Here is a 23,320-nt window from a genome sequence, read left to right as displayed (position 1 = left end):
CTCGCTCTCAATTGCAGAATATGTAGCTTCTGCTCCTTGCAACTTCCTAGATGCAAAACCAATTATATTCTCTATTCTATCTTTAACTATTGTCAATCCCCATCTTGCTAGCGTCAGTAGTAATATACGTATTTCCTGTCACATCGAAATGTCCAAACACGGGAGCTTGAACAACACTCTCCTTTATTCTCATAAATACACTCTCACATTATTCAGTCCATTCAAACTCCACTCCTGTTTTTTTTAACCTTCTCAAAGGTTCTACAATCCCTGTAAAATCTCTCCCAAATTTTGTGCAGTAGTCTGCCAGTCCTAGAAATGATTTTAATTCCTCCTTGGTATATGGCATATGCACTTTCTATATTGCTGTCACTATACTTTTCTTTGGACTTATACCCTTAGCATTAATGGTATGTCCCAGATATGTTAATGCTTCTTTCTTGATTTGACACTTTTCCCTTTTTACAGTCAAACCATATTTCTCCAATCTCACCATCACTTTCTCAAATAACCTATCATGGTCACAAACACTTTATATCTTCTTGGAAACATAGCACATGATCCAAGTCACCGTAGATACTTTTTATTATCCTTTGAAAAAACGATGAGGCAAGCCCGAAAAGCATTCTTTTTTAACGGAACGCACCCACCGGAGCAACAAAAAAGGTCAGATGTCTAGACTGCACGTGCAAATTCACTGATGATCCGCAGATGACATTTCTAGAACACTGAACACGACTCCATTACCTTCCACTGTTAATATTTCTGATATATTAGGAATTGGTTGTCTATCCACCCAAATTCATCTGTTCCAATCACATAGATCAATAAACAACCAAATGTTCCCTTCTCCTTTGGGTGCCACCACAATTGGTGCCAACCACTCCGAAACTTCGATAGGTTCAATAATTTGTTGTTTTAACAGTCTATCTAGTTCTTCCTTCAAGGGCTGCCTCATCATGTTAGGAACATTTCTTACCCTACGCACTACCGGCGTTGCCCCTTATTTCAAAATAATTCTGCACAAAAACACCTTCAACAAACCCAACTCATCGGAATAAACCTTTGGATGCCTCCCTATCAAATTCTCTTGGTTTCCTTCATACAATTCTACTTTATCTTGTTCAGCCTACATTACTGGGTCAGTAGCATTGGGATTTATGATTATGCCCAGATCTCGTTGGTGACGTCACCCTAGCAAATCCGAGACATAATTAGTAATGTATACTCTGCCAAACACATCCTCCCCTTTAAAACTAATAGTCATCCACTTCATTCCTAAGATTTCTATCTTCCTTCCAGTATAGCCTACAGCTTTTATATCCGGCTTACATAATTGATAATTATTAATACACTTGCACCTACTCTCCTATGTTCCTTTAGAGAAAAGGGTGAACAACACTTCTACAGACTCACCCTCCAGGAGTAATGACAGTGGGGCTTCTCGAATGTATCAACAATTTCTAGTTCCATACCAAGTACACCCATACTTGCTTCCCTTCCTTCACTCTGCACTTCTCCATTCACAGTCAAAACTATTTCTTGAATGCTTTCGCAACTATCATGAACTAGTTGATCAATCTGCTGAAATCTTTCTGCATCACTGACATCAATTCTGCTTCTACACACCTTTGCGAGATATCCTCTATTCCCGCATTTCCTATATACCACTTTTCTGGCTGCACACGTCATATTAGATGCAATGTGGCCAGGGGCACCACATCCGAAACATTTAACCTCTCTCCAATTTCCACTTCTTTGTTTCACTTCTACTTCCCATTTACTTTTCCCTTCTCCCATTCTTTTCATATCATTACTTTTTTCACCACATGTTCTCACTACTTGCACAGTCCCAACTTCACCAATGACATTTTTTCTTTTCTCGTCTCTTGCACTGTCCATTTCCTTCAACTATTTTCCTGTATGCTCCATGCCTTTGGCTATCTGGATTGTGTCTTCCACATTAGGGTATTTCATCAATTATCTTTCTGTAATTCTCTTATTGTTGATACATCGCACTATCTGATACCTAATCAAGGAATCCGTTAACTGCTCAAAATTGTTTTTGGGAGTGAATTGAATATCTACCATTTGCATTGACATATCAAAAACGTTGCTTGGTTGTCCATCGCCCATCCCAAAGGATATTGCCGGTAAGTCTTCATATATTCTTCTTCACTCAATACCCAAATGAAGAAGAATTGCTTGACGCCTAAGATGTCCATAGCGATCACACCAATGGCTAACATATATGTAATGAATGTTTTTTTCCATTACTTCCATGGCACAGGTGGATTCCCAGAAGAGGATAAGAAAGGCGGAGATGAAGACATTGTCTGATCCGCTATCCCTGCAATAAAACTTAACAAACTAAACGAAAACAACAATTTAAAATAACAATTCAATACAATAAATTAATATAACAAACTACCATAACAATTTAAAATAAATAATTAGATCACATTTAGTAGAAGCTATGAAGGATAGTAAGGCTTCCCAATGAGTATCTCCACTGAAAATAAGTTCACTAGTTTGGTAACAGTTGTGTTTCTATGTCCTACTGCACCAACTTGAAAGACAATATCAGTTCCTCTAATATTCTCTATCGTCGCCTTGTTTATTGCGGCAGCCGGGACAGACAACGATCATCACAAGGAATAGCCGGCATTGACTTGTACCAGCCACAGGTGCGGCAAGGTCAACGGTACTGACCGTATAATGTACTTGCACTGACTCACACGCCAATGCTTATTTCGGCCTTCCTTCGTGCTCGCCCCAGTACACACGCTGATTCTCATACGATTTACATGGTTCCCTCCGTCAAAGCTCGCACTGGCTCACGCGTCAATGCTCATTTCGGTTATTCCTAGCTAACGCCCATCCGCGCCTGAAAAACCCAATAATAAATATTGGTATAAGCATATAGCAATATTAGTTTGACCGCATTCACATTCGCCGCATGTAAACAACGCTACAGTTTCTCAAACGACGTCGCATTCGCAGCGATAACATGCCTGGTATGGAGAAAAAAAATCACTGTTATTTTCCAGGGGTAGAGATGCCACAGGTCTGTCCCCTTCACAGTTCCTTTAACTCGTCGGCAGGCTAAGGCTCCAAGGAGGCTTATTATCTTCTTATAAGTTTATTATGAATGCAGCATCTCGAGCTGAGCTCCTCGCTCTCCCAGCTTCTTCAGTTACAATCCTCTCAACATTCTTTTTCCTAGCTCTGACCTCACCTCTCTGACCTCACCACATTCTATGCTGCCAGCACTATATGTCTCCACAGTAAGCTACTGAATTGCACATCATCATTGCCTTTCTATGACATCATAACTGAGTCACTCTGCATACTTTTTCCTTAAACTCCTAGCCTGAGTAATAAAATTCAATAATGCGTAACAGATTGTTGGAGACTCGCAGCGTGGTAAAGGCATTAAACTACGTGGTGTGTTTTAAAACCTTCCCTGATAAAATTGAGAGTAAAAACCGGATTCGAAAAGCTGAACATAAAGTGCACAATAACATTAAGTGCCTAGTGGACCCATTAGTGCATATATGGACATGGAAGATTGAGGTCCTAAGATGTCTAGCGTACCTACTATTCATCTGTTTTTATTTTCTCTTTTCTCTTTTTTCTCTTTACATTAATATTTAAGGACAACTTAATGTAAACGGATTAGCCATATACTTGTCTGCGATTTGATAGGATCTAATGGAGGTGTTTTTGATGTTGTTGTTTTTTTGACAATGTGTGTAACGAACGATATAATGGAATTATTTCATGTATCAGTAGTATGAGTTGTTTTTTAGTTTGAAATCTGCCGAACACTATTGTAATCCAAACTCTGTGAATCGAGCCTGCATTGCATAATTAATTGAATATTGGGTTATGTTTCTTCTTGTTTGTACCCGTGGTCTCTATTCAATAAAGAAATAAAATTTTTACAAAAAGTGCCTAGTGGACTGTATGGACACTGTATCACATGGGCAGTGGGGTAACAAAGCAAACCACTTCCCGTAAAGAGGAAAGCCACCAAGATTGAAATTTATTCGGAAGTGAGTTAAATAAAATCTGTGTTCTGGTGCCTTTATTCATAATAGAAAAGGCTCCATGCCTTCACAGGCTGACAATGGGATATACGCCTGGACCGTTGCCTTGTCTCGAACTTTCTCAAGTCTCATCTTCTCAAGTCTACTTTTAGGTCTTACGTCCTTGCTGTGATAAAAACCATGTGACAATGATGGTGGGTTGCATCACAGCTTTGGACTGCTTTGGGGAAATGTCATGAGAAAAGATACCACAATGAGCCCACTGTGGGACTCTACACAATGGCAGCCAGTCTTGCATGTCCTAGCCATTGAAATGCGTCCACCAAAAAACGGGCTCTCTGTGCGGACTGAGCACGTATTGTCCAGACGTGGTCTTCCTTGGCAGGCTTTGAGCTCATCGAGTCGAACTCTTTTTACTGAGCTCTTTGAGGCACAAATGTGCAGCCAACATCTCCGTGGATACAACGAAAAATAAGAGTGAATTAGCCAATGCGAGGAGAGCCAGCAAGATGGACGCTTCTAATAAAACAAAATGGAGGAAATCAGGGACTATTGACGGGCGCCGTAGTCTGTTTTAGAATTTACATTGAGCTTAGGATGGAAGATGGCGTGTCAGTGAAAATGAGGCTCAATGCCAAAAGGTTTTAAAGAGTCGTTCTTCTCTGAAGTAGTCGGCTATCATTGCACACTGACATGCACACTGTGCTACATCAACTGGCTACCAGCCCAGTGGCGCATGGAAGCTGAGGGCTCCCAACCGCTTATAGCTTCCTCGCGGATTCCAATTAAACGTGCCAATTAGTGCCACCTAGGACAATGCTAAGGTAAAACGCAAAATATTCCCTGAACTCATAAAATGCAGACGACATTTCAAGAACATGAGCAAGTAACATTTTAGAGTTCCCTGGAGACCAGTTCGGGCTGGTAAGTGAGAGGCGCTGTTTTATCTCAGCACCTAATTGGTTGCAGATTACATAGTGTGTTCCTCAAACATCTTTTTACTGAAAACATGTCAATATCATCTAATCCAAAATGGTCGCACACTGCTGACCTACCTGCGTGTTACCCCAAAGAACTGTGGTCCCTGTAGTCAGCGTCGGCGGGTACACCTATGCTCGTGTCGTGATAATGATTTTAGCAGCTTACATTGCAACCCTACACTCTTTCCTACTCCCTGCTGACGAGAGGCAACTACCTCGAAACACGTGTCCAGGGATGGCTAACGCTATTCACACTTGCACTCACGACACGAGCATAGGTGTATCCGCCAACGCTAACTACAGGGACCACAGTTCTTTGGGGTAACACGCAGGTAGGTCAGCAGTGTGCGACCATTTTGTTGTAACTATTTAGTGGCTCTCTGAGCCGGGGAGTCGACGGACTCAGGTTACGCACCTGCGTTGCAACGAGAAGTACTAGACCTGATAATGATTTTAGCAGCTTACATTGCAACCCTACACTCTTTCCTACTCCCTGCTGACGAGAGGCAACTACCTCGAAACACGTGTCCAGGGATGGCTAACGCTATTCACACTTGCACTCACGACACGAGCATAGGTGTATCCGCCGACGCTAACTACAGGGACCACAGTTCTTTGGGGTAACACGCAGGTAGGTCAGCAGTGTGCGACCATTTTGTTGTAACTATTTAGTGGCTCTCTGAGCCGGGGAGTCGACGGACTCAGGTTACGCACCTGCGTTGCTACGAGAGGTACTAGACCTGATAATGATTTTAGCAGCTTACATTGCAACCCTACACTCTTTCCTACTCCCTGCTGACGAGAGGCAACTACCTCGAAACACGAGTCCAGGGATGGCTAACGCTATTCACACTTGCACTCACGACACGAGCATAGGTGTATCCGCCGACGCTAACTACAGGGACCGCAGTTCTTTGGGGTAACACGCAGGTAGGTCAGCAGTGTGCGACCATTTTGTTGTAACTATTTAGTGGCTCTCTGAGCCGGGGAGTCGACGGACTCAGGTTACGCACCTGCGTTGCTACGAGAGGTACTAGACCTGATAATAATTTTAGCAGCTTACATTGCAACCCTACACTCTTTCCTACTCCCTGCTGACGAGAGGCAACTACCTCGAAACACGTGTCCAGGGATGGCTAACGCTATTCACACTTGCACTCACGACACGAGCATAGGTGTATCCGCCGACGCTAACTACAGGGACCACAGTTCTTTGGGGTAACACGCAGGTAGGTCAGCAGTGTGCGACCATTTTGTTGTAAATGTCAATATCATCTGTTTACAGTATATTCATTTGTATGTATATGTGCATAAATGTATGTCTGTATATGTGAAAATGTATATGTATGCATCTGTATACATACATACACACACACACGTTATACTGTCAACATTTGATATTTAGTCCAGTGCTTAGTATGTGCCAGTGCTAGCAGGTGGTGGACACAAGAGCTCACTTTTGTAAACCAGGACTTCTTTCTTATGATCCGAACAAGGGAGAGAAAGAACGAGGAAGAGGAAAACAGGAATACAGCAAGACAGGGACAATGCTCTGATGTAAAAGAACATACAAGAGTGTGATAAAGGAACAAGTAGTGTAGAGTGGTGGAAGAGAAAGGTGGAAGGGACAAGAAGTGTATAGTGGTGGAAGAGAGAGGCGAGAGGTGGAATGAACAAGAACTGCAGATGGTTGGAAGAGAGAGGCAAGAGGTGGAATGGACAAGAAGTGTAGAGAGGTGAAATAGAGAGGCAAGAGGTGGAAAAGACAAGTAGTGTAGAGATGTGAAATAAAGAGGAGAGCGGTGGAAGGGACAGGAACTGCATAGTGGTGAAACAGAGAGGCGAGAGTTGGAAGGGACAAGAAGTGTAGAGTGGTGGAAAGGAGAGGCGAGAGGTGGAAGGGACAAGAAGTGTAGCGAGGTGAAAGAGAGAGGGGAGAGGTGGAAGAGACAAGAAGTGTAGAGTGGTGAAACTGAGAGGTGAGAGGTGCATGGGACAAGAAGTGTAGAGTAGTAGAAGGGAGAGGTGAGAGGTAGAAGGGGCAAGAGGTGTAGAGAGGTGAAAGAGAGAGGGGAGAGGTGGAAGAGACAAGAAGTGTAGAGTGGTGAAACGGAGAGGTGAGAGGTGCAAGGGACAAGAAATGTAGAGTGGTAGAAGGGAGAGGTGAGAGGTGGAAGGGGCAAGAGGTGTAGAGAGGTGAAAGAGAGAGGGGAGAGGTGAAATGGAGAAGAAGTGTAGGGTGGTGAAATAGAGAGGCGAGAGGTGGAAGAGACAAGTAGTGTAGATATGTGAAATAAAGAGGCGAGAGGTGGAAGGGACAGGAACTGCATAGTGGTGAAACAGAGAGGCGAGAGTTGGAAGGGACAAGAAGTGTAGAGTGGTGGAAAGGAGAGGCGAGAGGTGGGAGGGACAAGAAGTGTAGAGTGGTGGAAAGGAGAGGCGAGAGGTGGAAGGGACAAGAAGTGTATAGTGGTGGAAGGGAGAGGCGAGAGGTGGAAGGGATAAGAAGTGTAGAGAGGTGGAAGACATAGGCGAGAGGTGGAAGAGACAAGAAGTGTAGCGTGGTGGAAGGGAGAGGCAAGAGGTGGACGGGGCAAGAGGTGTAGAGAGGTGGAAGAGAGAGGGGAGAGGTGGGAGGACAAGAAGTGTTGAGTGGTGGAAGAGAGAGGAGCGAGGTGGAAGAGACTAGAAGAGTAGAGTATTTGAAGGGAGAGATAAGAGGTGGAAGGGACAATAAGTGTAGAGTGGTGGAAGAGAGGCAAGTGATGAAAGGGACAAGATGTGCAGAGTGGTGGAAGAAAGAGGTGGAAGAGACAAGAAGTGTAGAGTGGTGGAAGGGAGAGGCGAGAGGTGGAATGAACAAGAACTGCAGATGGTTGGAAGAGAGAGGCAAGAGGTGGAATGGACAAGAAGTGTAGAGAGGTGAAATAGAGAGGCAAGAGGTGGAAAAGACAAGTAGTGTAGAGATGTGAAATAAAGAGGAGAGCGGTGGAAGGGACAGGAACTGCATAGTGGTGAAACAGAGAGGCGAGAGTTGGAAGGGAAAAGAAGTGTAGAGTGGTGGAAAGGAGAGGCGAGAGGTGGAAGGGACAAGAAGTGTAGCGAGGTGAAAGAGAGAGGGGAGAGGTGGAAGAGACAAGAAGTGTAGAGTGGTGAAACGGAGAGGTGAGAGGTGCATGGGACAAGAAGTGTAGAGTGGTAGAAGGGAGAGGTGAGAGGTGGAAGGGGCAAGAGGTGTAGAGAGGTGAAAGAGAGAGGGGAGAGGTGGAAGAGACAAGAAGTGTAGAGTGGTGAAACGGAGAGGTGAGAGGTGCAAGGGACAAGAAATGTAGAGTGGTAGAAGGGAGAGGTGAGAGGTGGAAGGGGCAAGAGGTGTAGAGAGGTGAAAGAGAGAGGGGAGAGGTGAAATGGAGAAGAAGTGTAGGGTGGTGAAATAGAGAGGCAAGAGGTGGAAGAGACAAGTAGTGTAGATATGTGAAATAAAGAGGCGAGAGGTGGAAGGGACAGGAACTGCATAGTGGTGAAACAGAGAGGCGAGAGTTGGAAGGGACAAGAAGTGTAGAGTGGTGGAAAGGAGAGGCGAGAGGTGGGAGGGACAAGAAGTGTAGAGTGGTGGAAAGGAGAGGCGAGAGGTGGAAGGGACAAGAAGTGTAGAGTGGTGGAAGGGAGAGGCGAGAGGTGGAAGGCATAAGAAGTGTAGAGAGGTGGAAGACATAGGCGAGAGGTGGAAGAGACAAGAAGTGTAGAGTGGTGGAAGGGAGAGGTGAGAGGTGCGAGGGACAAGAAGTGTAGAGTGGTGGAAGGGAGAGGCAAGAGGTGGACGGGGCAAGAGGTGTAGAGAGGTGGAAGAGAGAGGGGAGAGGTGGGAGGACAAGAAGTGTTGAGTGGTGGAAGAGAGAGGAGTGAGGTGGAAGAGACTAGAAGAGTAGAGTATTTGAAGGGAGAGATAAGAGGTGGAAGGGACAATAAGTGTAGAGTGGTGGAAGAGAGGCAAGTGATGAAAGGGACAAGATGTGCAGAGTGGTGGAAGAAAGAGGTGGAAGAGACAAGAAGTGTAGAGTGGTGGAAAGGAGAGGCGAGAGGTGGAAGGAACAAGAAGTGTAGAGAGGTGGAAGACAGAGGGAAGAGATGGAAGGGACAAGAAGTGTAGAGTGGTGGAAGAGAGAGGCAAGTGATGAAAGGGACAAGATGTGCAGAGTGGTGGAAGAAAGAGGTGGAAGGGACAAGAAGAGCAGAGTGGTGGCAGAGAGAGGCAAGAGGTGGAAGGGACAAGAAGTGTAGAGAGGTGGAAGAGAAAGGTGAGAGGTGCAAGGGACAAGAAGTGTAGAGAGGTGGAAGAGAAAGGCGAGAGGTGGAGAGGACAAGAAGTGTAGAGTGGTGAAAGAGAGAGGCAAGAGGTGGAAGGGACAAGAAGTGTAGAGTGGTAGAAGGGAGAGGCAAGAGGTGGAAGGGACAAGAAGTGTAGAGAGGTGGAAGAGAGAGGCAAGAGATGGTAGGGACAAGAAGTGTAGAGTGGTAGAAGGGAGAGGCGAGAGGTGGAAGGAACAAGAAGTGTAGAGAGGTGGAAGACAGAGGGAAGAGATGGAAGGGACAAGAAGTGTAGAGTGGTGGAAGAGAGAGGCAAGTGATGAAAGGGACAAGATGTGCAGAGTGGTGGAAGAAAGAGGTGGAAGGGACAAGAAGAGCAGAGTGGTGGCAGAGAGAGGCGAGAGGTGGAAGGGACAAGAAGTGTAGAGAGGAGGAAGAGAAAGGCGAGAGGTGCAAGGGACAAGAAGTGTAGAGAGGTGGAAGAGAAAGGCGAGAGGTGGAAGGGACAAGAAGTGTAGAGAGGTAGAAGAGAAAGGCGAGAGGTGCAAGGGACAAGAAGTCTAGAGAGGTGGAAGAGAAAGGCGAGAGGTGGAAGGGACAAAAAGTGCAGAGTGGTGGCAGAGAGAGGCGAGAGGTGTAAGGGACAAGAAGTGTAGAGAGGTGGAAGAGAGAGGTGAGAGATGTAAGGGACAAGAAGTGTAGAGAGGTGAAAGAGAAAGGCGAGAGGAGGAGAGGACAAGAAGTGTAGAGTGGTGAAAGAGAGAGGCAAGAGGTGGAAGGGACAAGAAGTGTAGAGTGGTAGAAGGGAGAGGCAAGTGATGAAAGGGACAAGATGTGCAGAGTGGTGGAAGAAAGAGGTGGAAGGGACAAGAAGAGCAGAGTGGTGGCAGAGAGAGGCGAGAGGTGGAAGGGACAAGAAGTGTAGAGAGGAGGAAGAGAAAGGCGAGAGGTGCAAGGGACAAGAAGTGTAGAGAGGTGGAAGAGAAAGGCGAGAGGTGGAAGGGACAAGAAGTGTAGAGAGGTAGAAGAGAAAGGCGAGAGGTGCAAGGGACAAGAAGTCTAGAGAGGTGGAAGAGAAAGGCGAGAGGTGGAAGGGACAAGAAGTGCAGAGTGGTGGCAGAGAGAGGCGAGAGGTGTAAGGGACAAGAAGTGTAGAGAGGTGGAAGAGAGAGGTGAGAGGTGTAAGGGACAAGAAGTGTAGAGAGGTGAAAGAGAAAGGCGAGAGGAGGAGAGGACAAGAAGTGTAGAGTGGTGAAAGAGAGAGGCAAGAGGTGGAAGGGACAAGAAGTGTAGAGTGGTAGAAGGGAGAGGCAAGAGGTGGAAGGGACAAGAAGTGTAGAGAGGTGGAAGAGAGAGGCAAGAGATGGTAGGGACAAGAAGTGTAGAGAGGTGGAAGAGAAAGGCGAGAGGTGCAAGGGACAAGAAGTGTAAAGAGGTGGAAGAGAAAGGCGAGAGGTGGAAGGGACAAGAAGTGTAGAGAGGTGGCAGAGAGAGGCGAGAGGTGGAAGGGACAAGAAGTGTAGAAAAGTGAAAGAGAGAGGCGAGAGGTGGAAGGGGCAATAAGTATAGAGTGGTGGAAGAGAGAGGCAAGTGATGAAAGGGACAAGATGTGCAGAGTGGTGGAAGAAAGAGGTGGAAGAGACAAGAAGTGTAGAGTGGTGGAAAGGAGAGGCGAGAGGTGGAAGGAACAAGAAGTGTAGAGAGGTGGAAGAGAGAGGGAAGAGATGGAAGGGACAAGAAGTGTAGAGTGGTGGAAGAGAGAGGCAAGTGATGAAAGGGACAAGATGTGCAGAGTGGTGGAAGAAAGAGGTGGAAGGGACAAGAAGAGCTGAGTGGTGGCAGAGAGAGGCGAGAGGTGGAAGGGACAAGAAGTGTAGAGAGGTGGAAGAGAAAGGCGAGAGGTGCAAGGGACAAGAAGTGTAGAGAGGTGGAAGAGAAAGGCGAGAGGTGGAAGGGACAAGAAGTGTAGAGAGGTGGAAGAGAAAGGCGAGAGGTGCAAGGGACAAGAAGTGTAGAGAGGTCGAAGAGAAAGGCGAGAGGTGGAAGGGACAAGAAGTGCAGAGTGGTGGCAGAGAGAGGCGAGAGGTGTAAGGGACAAGAAGTGTAGAGAGGTGGAAGAGAGAGGCGAGAGGTGTAAGGGACAAGAAGTGTAGAGAGGTGAAAGAGAAAGGCGAGAGGAGGAGAGGACAAGAAGTGTAGAGTGGTGAAAGAGAGAGGCAAGAGGTGGAAGGGACAAGAAGTGTAGAGAGGAGGAAGAGAAAGGCGAGAGGTGCAAGGGACAAGAAGTGTAGAGAGGTGGAAGAGAAAGGCGAGAGGTGGAAGGGACAAGAAGTGTAGAGAGGTAGAAGAGAAAGGCGAGAGGTGCAAGGGACAAGAAGTCTAGAGAGGTGGAAGAGAAAGGCGAGAGGTGGAAGGGACAAGAAGTGCAGAGTGGTGGCAGAGAGAGACGAGAGGTGTAAGGGACAAGAAGTGTAGAGAGGTGGAAGAGAGAGGTGAGAGATGTAAGGGACAAGAAGTGTAGAGAGGTGAAAGAGAAAGGCGAGAGGAGGAGAGGACAAGAAGTGTAGAGTGGTGAAAGAGAGAGGCAAGAGGTGGAAGGGACAAGAAGTGTAGAGTGGTAGAAGGGAGAGGCAAGTGATGAAAGGGACAAGATGTGCAGAGTGGTGGAAGAAAGAGGTGGAAGGGACAAGAAGAGCAGAGTGGTGGCAGAGAGAGGCGAGAGGTGGAAGGGACAAGAAGTGTAGAGAGGAGGAAGAGAAAGGCGAGAGGTGCAAGGGACAAGAAGTGTAGAGAGGTGGAAGAGAAAGGCGAGAGGTGGAAGGGACAAGAAGTGTAGAGAGGTAGAAGAGAAAGGCGAGAGGTGCAAGGGACAAGAAGTCTAGAGAGGTGGAAGAGAAAGGCGAGAGGTGGAAGGGACAAGAAGTGCAGAGTGGTGGCAGAGAGAGGCGAGAGGTGTAAGGGACAAGAAGTGTAGAGAGGTGGAAGAGAGAGGTGAGAGGTGTAAGGGACAAGAAGTGTAGAGAGGTGAAAGAGAAAGGCGAGAGGAGGAGAGGACAAGAAGTGTAGAGTGGTGAAAGAGAGAGGCAAGAGGTGGAAGGGACAAGAAGTGTAGAGTGGTAGAAGGGAGAGGCAAGAGGTGGAAGGGACAAGAAGTGTAGAGAGGTGGAAGAGAGAGGCAAGAGATGGTAGGGACAAGAAGTGTAGAGAGGTGGAAGAGAAAGGCGAGAGGTGCAAGGGACAAGAAGTGTAAAGAGGTGGAAGAGAAAGGCGAGAGGTGGAAGGGACAAGAAGTGTAGAGAGGTGGCAGAGAGAGGCGAGAGGTGGAAGGGACAAGAAGTGTAGAAAAGTGAAAGAGAGAGGCGAGAGGTGGAAGGGGCAATAAGTATAGAGTGGTGGAAGAGAGAGGCAAGTGATGAAAGGGACAAGATGTGCAGAGTGGTGGAAGAAAGAGGTGGAAGAGACAAGAAGTGTAGAGTGGTGGAAAGGAGAGGCGAGAGGTGGAAGGAACAAGAAGTGTAGAGAGGTGGAAGAGAGAGGGAAGAGATGGAAGGGACAAGAAGTGTAGAGTGGTGGAAGAGAGAGGCAAGTGATGAAAGGGACAAGATGTGCAGAGTGGTGGAAGAAAGAGGTGGAAGGGACAAGAAGAGCTGAGTGGTGGCAGAGAGAGGCGAGAGGTGGAAGGGACAAGAAGTGTAGAGAGGTGGAAGAGAAAGGCGAGAGGTGCAAGGGACAAGAAGTGTAGAGAGGTGGAAGAGAAAGGCGAGAGGTGGAAGGGACAAGAAGTGTAGAGAGGTGGAAGAGAAAGGCGAGAGGTGCAAGGGACAAGAAGTGTAGAGAGGTGGAAGAGAAAGGCGAGAGGTGGAAGGGACAAGAAGTGCAAAGTGGTGGCAGAGAGAGGCGAGAGGTGTAAGGGACAAGAAGTGTAGAGAGGTGGAAGAGAGAGGCGAGAGGTGTAAGGGACAAGAAGTGTAGAGAGGTGAAAGAGAAAGGCGAGAGGAGGAGAGGACAAGAAGTGTAGAGTGGTGAAAGAGAGAGGCAAGAGGTGGAAGGGACAAGAAGTGTAGAGTGGTAGAAGGGAGAGGCAAGAGGTGGAAGGGACAAGAAGTGTAGAGAGGTGGAAGAATGAGGCAAGAGATGGAAGGGACAAGAAGTGTAGAGAGGTGGAAGAGAAAGGCGAGAGGTGCAAGGGACAAGAGGCAAGTGGTTGAAGGGACAAGATGTGCAGAGTGGTGGAAGAGAGAGGTGAGAGGAGGAAGGGACAAGTAGTGTAAAGAGATGGAAGGGAGAGGTGGAACAGAGAAGAAGTGTAGAGTGGTGGAAAAGAGAGACTAGAAGTGGAGTCAAGACTAGGGGCTTGGATATTCAGCTACCCCACAATTCTGCTGCATGAGTGCCGGCTCCTGAGAAAAACATTAGACTTCTGCACTTACTTATTTCATGATTAAAGCGCTGATTGCACTGAATGAAATGGCGTGCAGCCAGTCTTAAAAGACGCCAAGGTTTAACCCGTAACGTTCCATGTCCCTCGGTCAGTCCTTGCAGGTTGGGTGTGGACCCACGTGTAGCACAAGAGACTGGAAATGGTTTTATCTGAGTAGAACCACTGTAGAAGAGTCAGATGGAAGGGACTAGGTGTCACACATGCCAGAACTACCTCTCAGAGGTGCAGTAGGTGTAGCCGGAGCCAGTAGTGGCCACCTGCGGCTTCACGGAGGTCGCCGTCCCAGTCACCCCTGGGCCACAAAGTAAGTGTCACAAACCAGGCCAAGATACAGTTCTAAAACACTGATTACTTTCCAATTTCCTGAGCAGCAAAGGAAAGGCTATTGAGGGTTCAAGGGTGAGTGGAACGTCAATCCTGCCATTTCACTAGGATCAAAGAATGCATGTAATTTGCACTACTCTGTTGGTTGTGAAAAATGGTGCGGTACATGTGCCTGACCCTAAGACAGTTGTACACTAAAGGACTTGCGGGGCTAGTATTAAAGGCAGGTGCAAGATTACAAGCACTGAGATTTGATTTTTCCTCGTTTTTGAGTGAATTTGTTAACAAACTGTTGAAGTATACATGTACATGCACTGGGAGGAATGGGCCACAGTGGGTAATAATACAGAAGACACGAGACGAGGGAGTGCTGTGCATTGTGCACTGTAGTTACGGGCACATTGCACAGTAGTTTTAAAGATTCCTTGGAATCAAGTAGATTCCTATGGAATTCCCCAGAGAGTTACAGGAACAAAATGTCCTGGATGCCAGTGACAGCTGCTCTTCTGCATTGGAAGAGTTCCAGCCCCCGTGCAAATGAGGGAATACCCTCTGGTGATAGCGCTGGCACTTTATGTGTGCCAGCGCCATCTGTATTCGGTAGAAGGACAAGTGACTGCAGCCCTTTCTGTGATACTAAAGTGCCCGGGACGAGCAAATCAGGAGCATATGCCCGTTGCACCCCTGGGGCACTTTCCATAAAACAGCCCCAAGACATTGTGGTCGGCCGAACTAAAAGAGGCTGTTGGGTCCAAATGCAGGAAAGCCCCCTGACTGCCCTCATCCTCAATGGTAAGCATTTCATCCCGCATCTCTGCTTCAGCAGTGTCGGTGCTGCGCCGGGGATGAAATCCCTCCGGTGGCCTATCGAAGATGCTCTTGGTCTCCAGGCATCGCGCCACGCGCATGGCCAGATGCTTTCCCACTAAGGCCACCAGGTTCTTAAAATGGATAACTCTAGGCCAGGCTTCTTCTACAGAAGACGCACCACCCCCTTTTCCATTGGGAAAGAGCTCTACCAGAGGACAAAGAAGTCTTTATCAGGCTAGAAATTATATGCTGCAACATTGATGTAGGACACAAGTCATCTCACAAACCCATTTTACGCATCCTCAGCACATCTTCCAATGACAATCATGCGGCTTCGTTTACAAGGCCTTCCGTTCATTTAAATTCCAGCTATATATATGCTGATTGTAGTTAATTAAGAAATATAGCTCAGTGGGTTGAATGTCTTCTGCAGTGGTCTGTGAGTAACTTGTGTGTTACTGGCACCATCACCATTAATTTAGAAAGGGGCTGATCCTGCCTTTAAAGTTTTTATGGAGGAGCCAGTTAACACAATGGACTTCTGTAGAAACAGCACGTGTTGTTCGGGCAGTAGGGTACAATTTACATATTAACATTTTCTGGTCAATAGATATATTGTATATTTTAATAAATTCAGCATCAACAACACATCAATATTTAAATATGAAAAACAGCAGATTTTGTGCGCATGGACCGCGCCATGTTCTACTTCATAGCGTTGTCCAGCTCTTTGTACTATATGTAGGCACATTATTCATGGTCATGTTTTGGAGGCACTAAGGGGCAGATTGACCATTGGGTTGCATCGCCCTTGCGACAGGCTGTGTGAAATAATGATAAATCCGCCGCCAAACCGGCATTGTTGCCCGATATGTCCATCTTGTGATTTTGTTTCAAAATCTTGTCTGGCAGAGAAAACTTTCGACAAGTGATTTACGCCGTAATTTCAAAACTTAGGGGCATATTTATGAGCCCCTTGTGCCACCGTGGCATCACGTTTTCTGACCCTCCGGTGGGGCAAACTACAAAATCATATCTATGAGGTCATCAAAGCAACTTTGCATGGCTTGAATGTCCTCGTAGATATGGAGTAAGGCAAGGCATCGCAAATCACTGCGTCGCCGAACTCTGCGCAAGGGAGGCGTCCCATGGGCATGGAGTGGGTGTTCCCACGTAGCACCCATGGAATTTGACACCTTCCTAGATTTACAAGACCACGTAAACTGGGGATGCGGGAAAACATGACACCGCCCCAGGGAAGATACAAGGACGAGAAAGAACTATTTCACCTCGTTTTTTCATCACACTTGGGGGCATATCAGCAACACCCGGCGATAATTATCGCTCAGCGCTCTTAGCGTGAGGATAATTATCGCTGGGTAACGTGGATTTTTATCGCTGAGATAGCGTGCTATTAGCAAAGCTTATCTCAAAAGCGATAAAAATACTAGCGCTAACTGCCTAACGTGAGATTATCGCTGGAAACCCAGCGATAATCTCACGCAATGTGGTGTTAGCTAGTTGATAGGGCCTCACAAACTCAGCCTTGATATCACCCTTCCATAGGATATCATGGCTAAGTCAGTCCTGAAGCAGGCGTAAGGAAAGTAGCGATAACAGGGGTTATCGCTACTTTTCTTGCCGCTATGCTTCATAGCGTGGGGCTTGATGATAGGAAAAATGTCGCTTAGGGACATTTCTCCTGTCATGTCAGGAACGCCCACTTTGCATCTCATTAGAGATGCAAAGCTGGGCGTTAGGAATCCCCACGCTAAAGCAAGGTTTCACGCGTTAGCGTAGCCTTGCTAATTAGGCGATAAAATTATCGCCGCTTTTCGGCCAAAAACGGCCGCAAAAGCAGCGATAATTTTTTATCGCCTGCTTGTAAATATGCCCCATAGAAAGAGGAACACGCCTTAATGGGTTGTTTCTGTGTAGGAAGGAGCCCCTTCCTGCACTAAAACAGTTACCCCAAAAACACAGGCACCCTTGCACCATGGTACAAGAGGGCCTTTGTTGGCTCTAGGCTGCCCAAAACGCGCCAGCACCAGGGGGCAGGAATGCATGTACTGGATCAAGATGGTGCATCCCTGCCCTTTCACTCTGACTTAGGTCATCTCCATAATTAAAACCCTCATTTGTATTTTCCTTTCCAGATATTCAGGCTTCCATCTCGTCTCTCCGACCTTGACGCAAACAGGTCAGATTTCGCACGGATGTGGAATCGCCCTGCGGATCTGAATTCGGACGGAAATGTCTAACTCAGCACAAGCAGCGAAAGTTGGCAAGGGCCGCGCTTTCACAACATTTTACACGCCTCTGCCTCTCCGAGGAAATCAAATGAACGCCGACCCTGTGAGGGGCTTATCTGTTTCACCAATATGGCCACATCATTAATCCGAAATAAGAAACTGCCGCCTCTCCGAAAACACTTTCCTTTCATCCAGAAAGGGCCTGGAAACGCCGCACTGACAGCCACTTCCGACACATTTTTGTTATTTTACATACGGCAAAATTGCAGGCAACGTAACCCTGGTCTCTGCCAGCTATTTGCAATTACTTATTTCGCTTACAGAGCTATTTTTTGTCTCGCGCTCCTGTAATGTAATGGCTGTTGCCTGGCAACCGCCGTCGTTACAATGCCTATGTATATACACTTGGCTCCTATGCGTGGGGACGCCCATAAAGAGAGATTACTGCATTATGCAATCATTAGCACTGAGATACGCCGCGTGCCGTTGTTGCTTTAATTACACCTCGCAGATGGCCCTGGGTGTGAACGGTGGAACCGTGGCCCCATGGGTCACTTACTCCGACGTTGAAAAGGGCGCCATGGTCCATCCTGACGCAGAGACCCGGATGGAAGGCTGGTTGCAGGTTCTAACACCTAGGGAACTCAACCACCGCGCAAAAGCGCACCCACTCCACACCACACTTACTACAGGAGACAAGGTTTGTCCACAATCACCCCCAACAGAGTCCTCAAAGAACAGACTAACAAACTGCACAAAAGCGCCAAGAAGCCGCGTCATTTGTGATCAGCTGCTAACATAACATAACATGGGGATATTCATATGTTTTTAATGTGAGGCAGAAATTGGGCTCCAAGTCAGCAGCTGCCGGCCTCGCTGCAAAGGCGAAGCCAGATGGGAGAGCTTTAGATCTTCTCTGCTGACTCAGCAGAAAGTGTCGACCTCCCGCCATTTCTGCCGCGCTCTCGAATCCAGAGGCGGGGTGGTCGTCTCAGTTGGTCGAGCACCTGCTGAACAGGTGTAAATCCCAGGCCTGTCATTCATAAGGGGTTTGGTTCCAGCCCTGAGCCGTTTTGAAACAGGCTTATTTGCCCAGGGTCACACAAAGAGTTTTAGGAGGGAAGCTAGTACTGGAACGCAGCGCCCCGCATTCCATGAGCTGACAGAGACGACAGACCAACAGATGTCATTTTCCCATCCAAATCTGGCATAGATTTAACTCTCAGCAGGGCCTAATCGGCCATGATAAAGCTGCTACAGTAAGGGTGGATAAATCTATCGGTTACTTCAGTGGTTCGCAATTTATTTTTTAAACGTTTGCTGTGGGCGCTCTATATTTACGCAATTTTACTATTTTAAATAGCGTGGAGACTGATCTAATTCCACCACATGGCCTATATGTTGCACACAGGGCCCAAACATTCAGTGCTGTCTGTGTGGAGAGGGTTTCCACTGAAAAGTAAGGCACCGGCGGCCTTTTAGCTCAGGGGTGACCAAGGTCTGTCTATGAGTGCCAACACCATGCCTTAGATTGTCCCGATGATTTAAATGCCCGTGTGATGGCCCTGGACTATTTCACGACGTCTGTTGATATCCTGAAAATCTGGCCTGCCCTGGGCGATTGTGGAACAACTCTGGATACCCCGTGGCTTTCAGCTTGTCACACCCGATTCCTACCACCCTGGAAGCTGCATGGCGGCTGAGCCTACATCAGGGTTGGGGAAGACAGCGGAGTTGCGGTGGCCACCTGTGACCCGGTGCCCCCTGTGACCCGGTAGCCCCTTGTGACCCAGTGGCCACCTGTGATCCGGTGGCCACCAGTGATCCGGTGGCCCCCTGTGATCTGATGGTCCACTGTGATCCGGTGGCCCCCTGTTACCCGGTGGCCTCCTGTAACCCGGTGGCCCCCTATGATCTGGTGGCCCCCTGTGACCCCCTGTGATCCAGTGATCCCCAGTGATCCGGTGGCCCCCTGCGACCCCCTGTGATCCCCTGTGACCCGGTGGCCCACTGTGATCCGGTGGCCCCATGTGACCCGGAGGCCTCCTGTAACCCGGTGGCCCCCTGTGATCTGGTGGCCCTCTGTGATCCGGTGAACACCTGTGATCTGGTGGCCCCCTGTGACTCGGTGGCCCCCTGTGATCCGGTGGCCCTCTGTGACCCGGTGGCCCGCTGTGATGCGGTGGCCCCCTGTGATGTGGTGGCCCCCTGTGAGCCAGTGGCCACCTGTGATGGGGTGGCCCTCTATGGCCCGGTGGCTACATGTAATCTCGTGGCCCCCTGAGATCCGGTGGCCCTCTGTGATACGGTGGCCCCCTGTGATGCGGTGGCCTCCTGTGTTCCGGTGGCCCCCTGTGACCCGGTGGCCCCATGTGATCCGGTGGCCCCCTGTGATCCGGTGGCCCCCTGTGATCCAGTGGCCCGCTATGATGCGGTGGCCCCCTGTGACCCATTGGCCCCCTGTGATGGGGTGGCCCTCTGTGACCCGGTAGCCACATGTAAACTCGTGGCCCCCTGAGATCCGGTGGCCCACTGTGATGCGTTGGCCCCCTGTAATCCGGTAGCCCCCTGTGATTCGGTGGCCTCCTGTGATCCGGTGAGGCCCTTTGACCACTCAACGACTCTGCCGACCTTCCTGTGCGCCCGGACACCTTCTGGTAATTACGCGCTCTACAAATTCTCTGAATAAATTAGTAAATAAAGCATCTACCTTTGTGGAGATTCACTGAAGCTTTCCATGACCGTTCGCACGTGGCACCACAAGAAACACTACTAATGCACATTCATACCTGAAGTAAGTGTGCAAGTAAGCAAGCATGTTTTCAGGGAAGTACTGCTGAAAGGAGGGTGCTGGGGGAGGGGGCTCTCCACTGGAAAGTGAGAAAAGACAAGTGTTATAGAAAGATGCAAAGTACATTGCACATCTGTTCTCGGAGTCAGAGAGGCTTAGGAGGGCACGGATAGGCGGCTAGGGAGCGATGCCTCAAACCCACGGTGGCTACATAAAAACCCTCTGGAACTCTGGGAATTCTCAATGAAACTATAAATGTTGTCTATTCACCGATAGCGACCCTTTTTTTGACCCAACCTCACTTAATTCACGCGCCCCACGGTGGCTAAGGGCATCCTTCCTGGCCACGGTATACATGGGTTGTTGCCTCCCTTTTTATCCTGCCCCCCCCCCTCCCCCCCATCCTCAAAGTAATGCGGATTTCTGAGCTTAGCCTGATGTTTTAATTCACGCAGCTGAAGGCAGCCCTCCTCTCCTCTCTGCCTCTTCTCTCTGTGCTGTAATTACAATCTTCTCTGGCCATTCCAATTTAATTGACTTTGTAATGACCTTTCTGAACAAATCGTTTTCTGTATTTCTAATGCATTTGAAATTGCACTGGGCTTAAAGAGCGACGGAGCCCGCATTCCGCTCGGCTGAGCGGCGAGGGCTCCGACACCCCTGGAAGCAGCGACCTGCTTACAATATTAACATACTTACCACAAGGTGAAATGCTTCTATCTGCATCTTAATGAGAGTAAATGTAACCCAGATGAGCGGTACCCATTTTATCGATGTCAGAAGGATGAAAGGCTGAGTGAGAGGCGTCCTTCCAGCGTCTGTGCAGCAACACCCATGAAAGAATCCCACTCGTATTACACATAGAAGTTTGCAATACCTGTGTAAAAAACTAAAACGAAGACCCTCGTTACCGTATAGTTGGGACATATTTGCATACGTTATCTTAAACATGCCACTCCATCACACAAAGGACAGCGGGTCACTGATGTCTACATGGCTCGTGATGCTGTCCAGATAACAATCTTCAGCGGCTGAACAAGGGCCAGGGACCCCCAGATCAGGGAAGAGTGGCCAAGCCCTTCAGCGCCCCCATCCGCACTCATAACACACTGCAGAGGCCAGCGGAAGGTTCTCACGGATGTTACTTTTGTTTTAGCCAATAGAAACTATGGGGCATATTATCAAGCCAGGCGATAAAATTATTGCCGCTTTATCGGGGGAAAACTGCCGCTAAAACGGCGATAATGGGCTTGATAATATGCTCTATGGAATTCCAATTGAAGCCCAGGTTAAATGTGAAGGACATCTAAAGCGGCGATAATTTTATCACCTGGCTTGATAATATGCCCCTATTTGACTTATTACAATCGAGTTAGACTTGACTGCGGGGCCATGGATCTGTCCTAAAAGGGTCTGAGACCATGGGTCTGTCCTAAAAGGGTCTGAGACCATGGGTCTGTCGTAAAAGGGTCTGAGACCATGGATCCTAAAGGGTCTGAGACCATGGTTCTTTCCTGAAAGGGTCTGAGACCATAGGTCTGTCCTAAACGGGTCTGAGACCCTGGGTCTGTCCTAAAATGTTCTGAGACCATGGGTCTGTCCTAAAAAGGTCTGAGACCATGGGTCTGTCCTAAAAGGGTCTGAGACCATTGGTCTGTCCTAAAAGGGTCTGAGACCATGGATCCTAAAGGGTCTGAGACCATGGGTCTGTCCTAAAAGGGTCTGAGACCATAGGTCTGTCCTAAAAGGGTCTGAGACCATGGGTCTGTCCTAAAAGGGTCTGAGACCATGGGTCTGTCCTAAAAGTGCCTTGTCTCAAACCCTGCACCCAGGAGCTCTCACGGCTGGTCTGGTCTAGTTGTTTCCAACCTCTTGCGCAGACTCGGGGGGTTAGTGACATTGGGTCTTTGTGGTGATGGCGCAAAGGTCGCTTGTGACAGCCTGGGCGCATCTCTTTCGCAGCTAGGCCTCACGTCTCCACCCGTGCAGAGAGCAGACTTCGCAGTAGGACCCTGAGTAGGGAACAGTTGCAGCCCTACGAGCAGCAGTGAGTCCCAAACTAAATCCAAGGTTCAAACAGGATGAGAACCCCCCAAATGAGTCTTCAGATGCAGCTGGAGAACTAGAGATGCCGCTGGACCCCGCGCTCCCCTAATTCACGGAACTGTCAACAGGACAAAAGTCCCAGCGGCGTGCTGGAGACAGCCTTACAAAGACAAGGAACTGATTGACACAGTCCAGTCGATTCACTGGGTGGTGCCTGGTGGAGATAGTCAGACTCTAAGGGGGTATGGAAGGTGCCCTACACTGTGGATTGCAGAACCCCCTCCTGTGCTTTCCTCTTAGCAGGATGGCAGGTTCTTCCTCCAATGCAGGTCCCCAGAACTGGGCAGGAATCCTTCCACTTCCGGGTCCGGCTGCCTCTAAAGGCTGAAAGGTCATTTAAGTAAAGGCAGCAGACATCTTTCAATGGGGCATCCGCGCACCTTCAGAACCGATGCTTGGTCTGTTCATAGATCACCAGTTGTCAAAGAACTTGAAGCACCACTTCAGTGACGAGAGTGGAGTAGGGGGGTCCCACGAGCAGTGGCGTAGGAAGGGGGGTGCGTTGGGTGCGAGCCGCCCTGGGTGTCATCACTGAGGAAGGTGACAAAATGGCAAAAATAGGTGTTTTAAACACCTATTTTTGCCATTTTGTCAAGCCGGGGGTGACAAGAAATTGTCCGCAGTGTGTACCACCTGACCTTGCTACGCCACTGCCCAAGAGCTGTGGATGCAAGTGGAGCCCAAGACATCGCACCCTCGAGGATGCCGTGGCCAGGAGTCACCCTTTCTCCCGTCTTCCCTGATTTAAAGAGCGAGGGATGGAGAAACTCGTTTACAGGGAAGAGATGGCACTGCCCTTCCTGCCACCGTCCACCACAGGGCCTCCATCGAGGGACAAACCAGGCCATGGGACAGATGTGGTGTGTTCAAGGGTGGATGCTGAGATGGGCACACTCTAATACTTCAACAGGCTGGGTTGAAGCCGGGCTGAGATCGCCTAACTTATTCACATATTGTACGTAAAATGACCAGCACCGCAAGATCAACGCGTTCCGCTTAGAGGCTAAGTGGCAACTCACTGGCGTCAGCATTGCTTCCTACCTGAATCCTCAAATGCCCTTTTACTCTAACTTTCATCTCGTTGCTCCTTCCCCACTCTCCCTTATGTCCTGCTCCTTCTCTTCACATACCTCTTGTGTTCTACCTCCCTGTTTTACTTCTTTGTATAGTTCTTCTTCCTGTCCCTTTATTCCTTCCATATCTCTCTCCATCTTTCTGCCTCGCGGTCCTTTCCACCGCTCCCATCTATAGCTTCC

The 23,320-nt window shown here is 48.4% G+C and overlaps 1 protein-coding gene across 2 annotated transcripts in view; it reads right to left on the bottom strand.

Moving 5' to 3' along the window:
* LRRC4C (leucine rich repeat containing 4C) overlaps positions 1-23,320 on the bottom strand; it is a 1,197,586-nt gene that overhangs the window by 141,945 nt on the left and 1,032,321 nt on the right. The window lies entirely within an intron of this gene.

Source organism: Triturus cristatus, chromosome 3_1 (assembly GCF_964204655.1).
Source record: "Triturus cristatus chromosome 3_1, aTriCri1.1, whole genome shotgun sequence".
NCBI lineage: Eukaryota > Metazoa > Chordata > Amphibia > Caudata > Salamandridae > Triturus > Triturus cristatus.
This window is presented reverse-complemented; position numbering and strand designations above follow the sequence as displayed.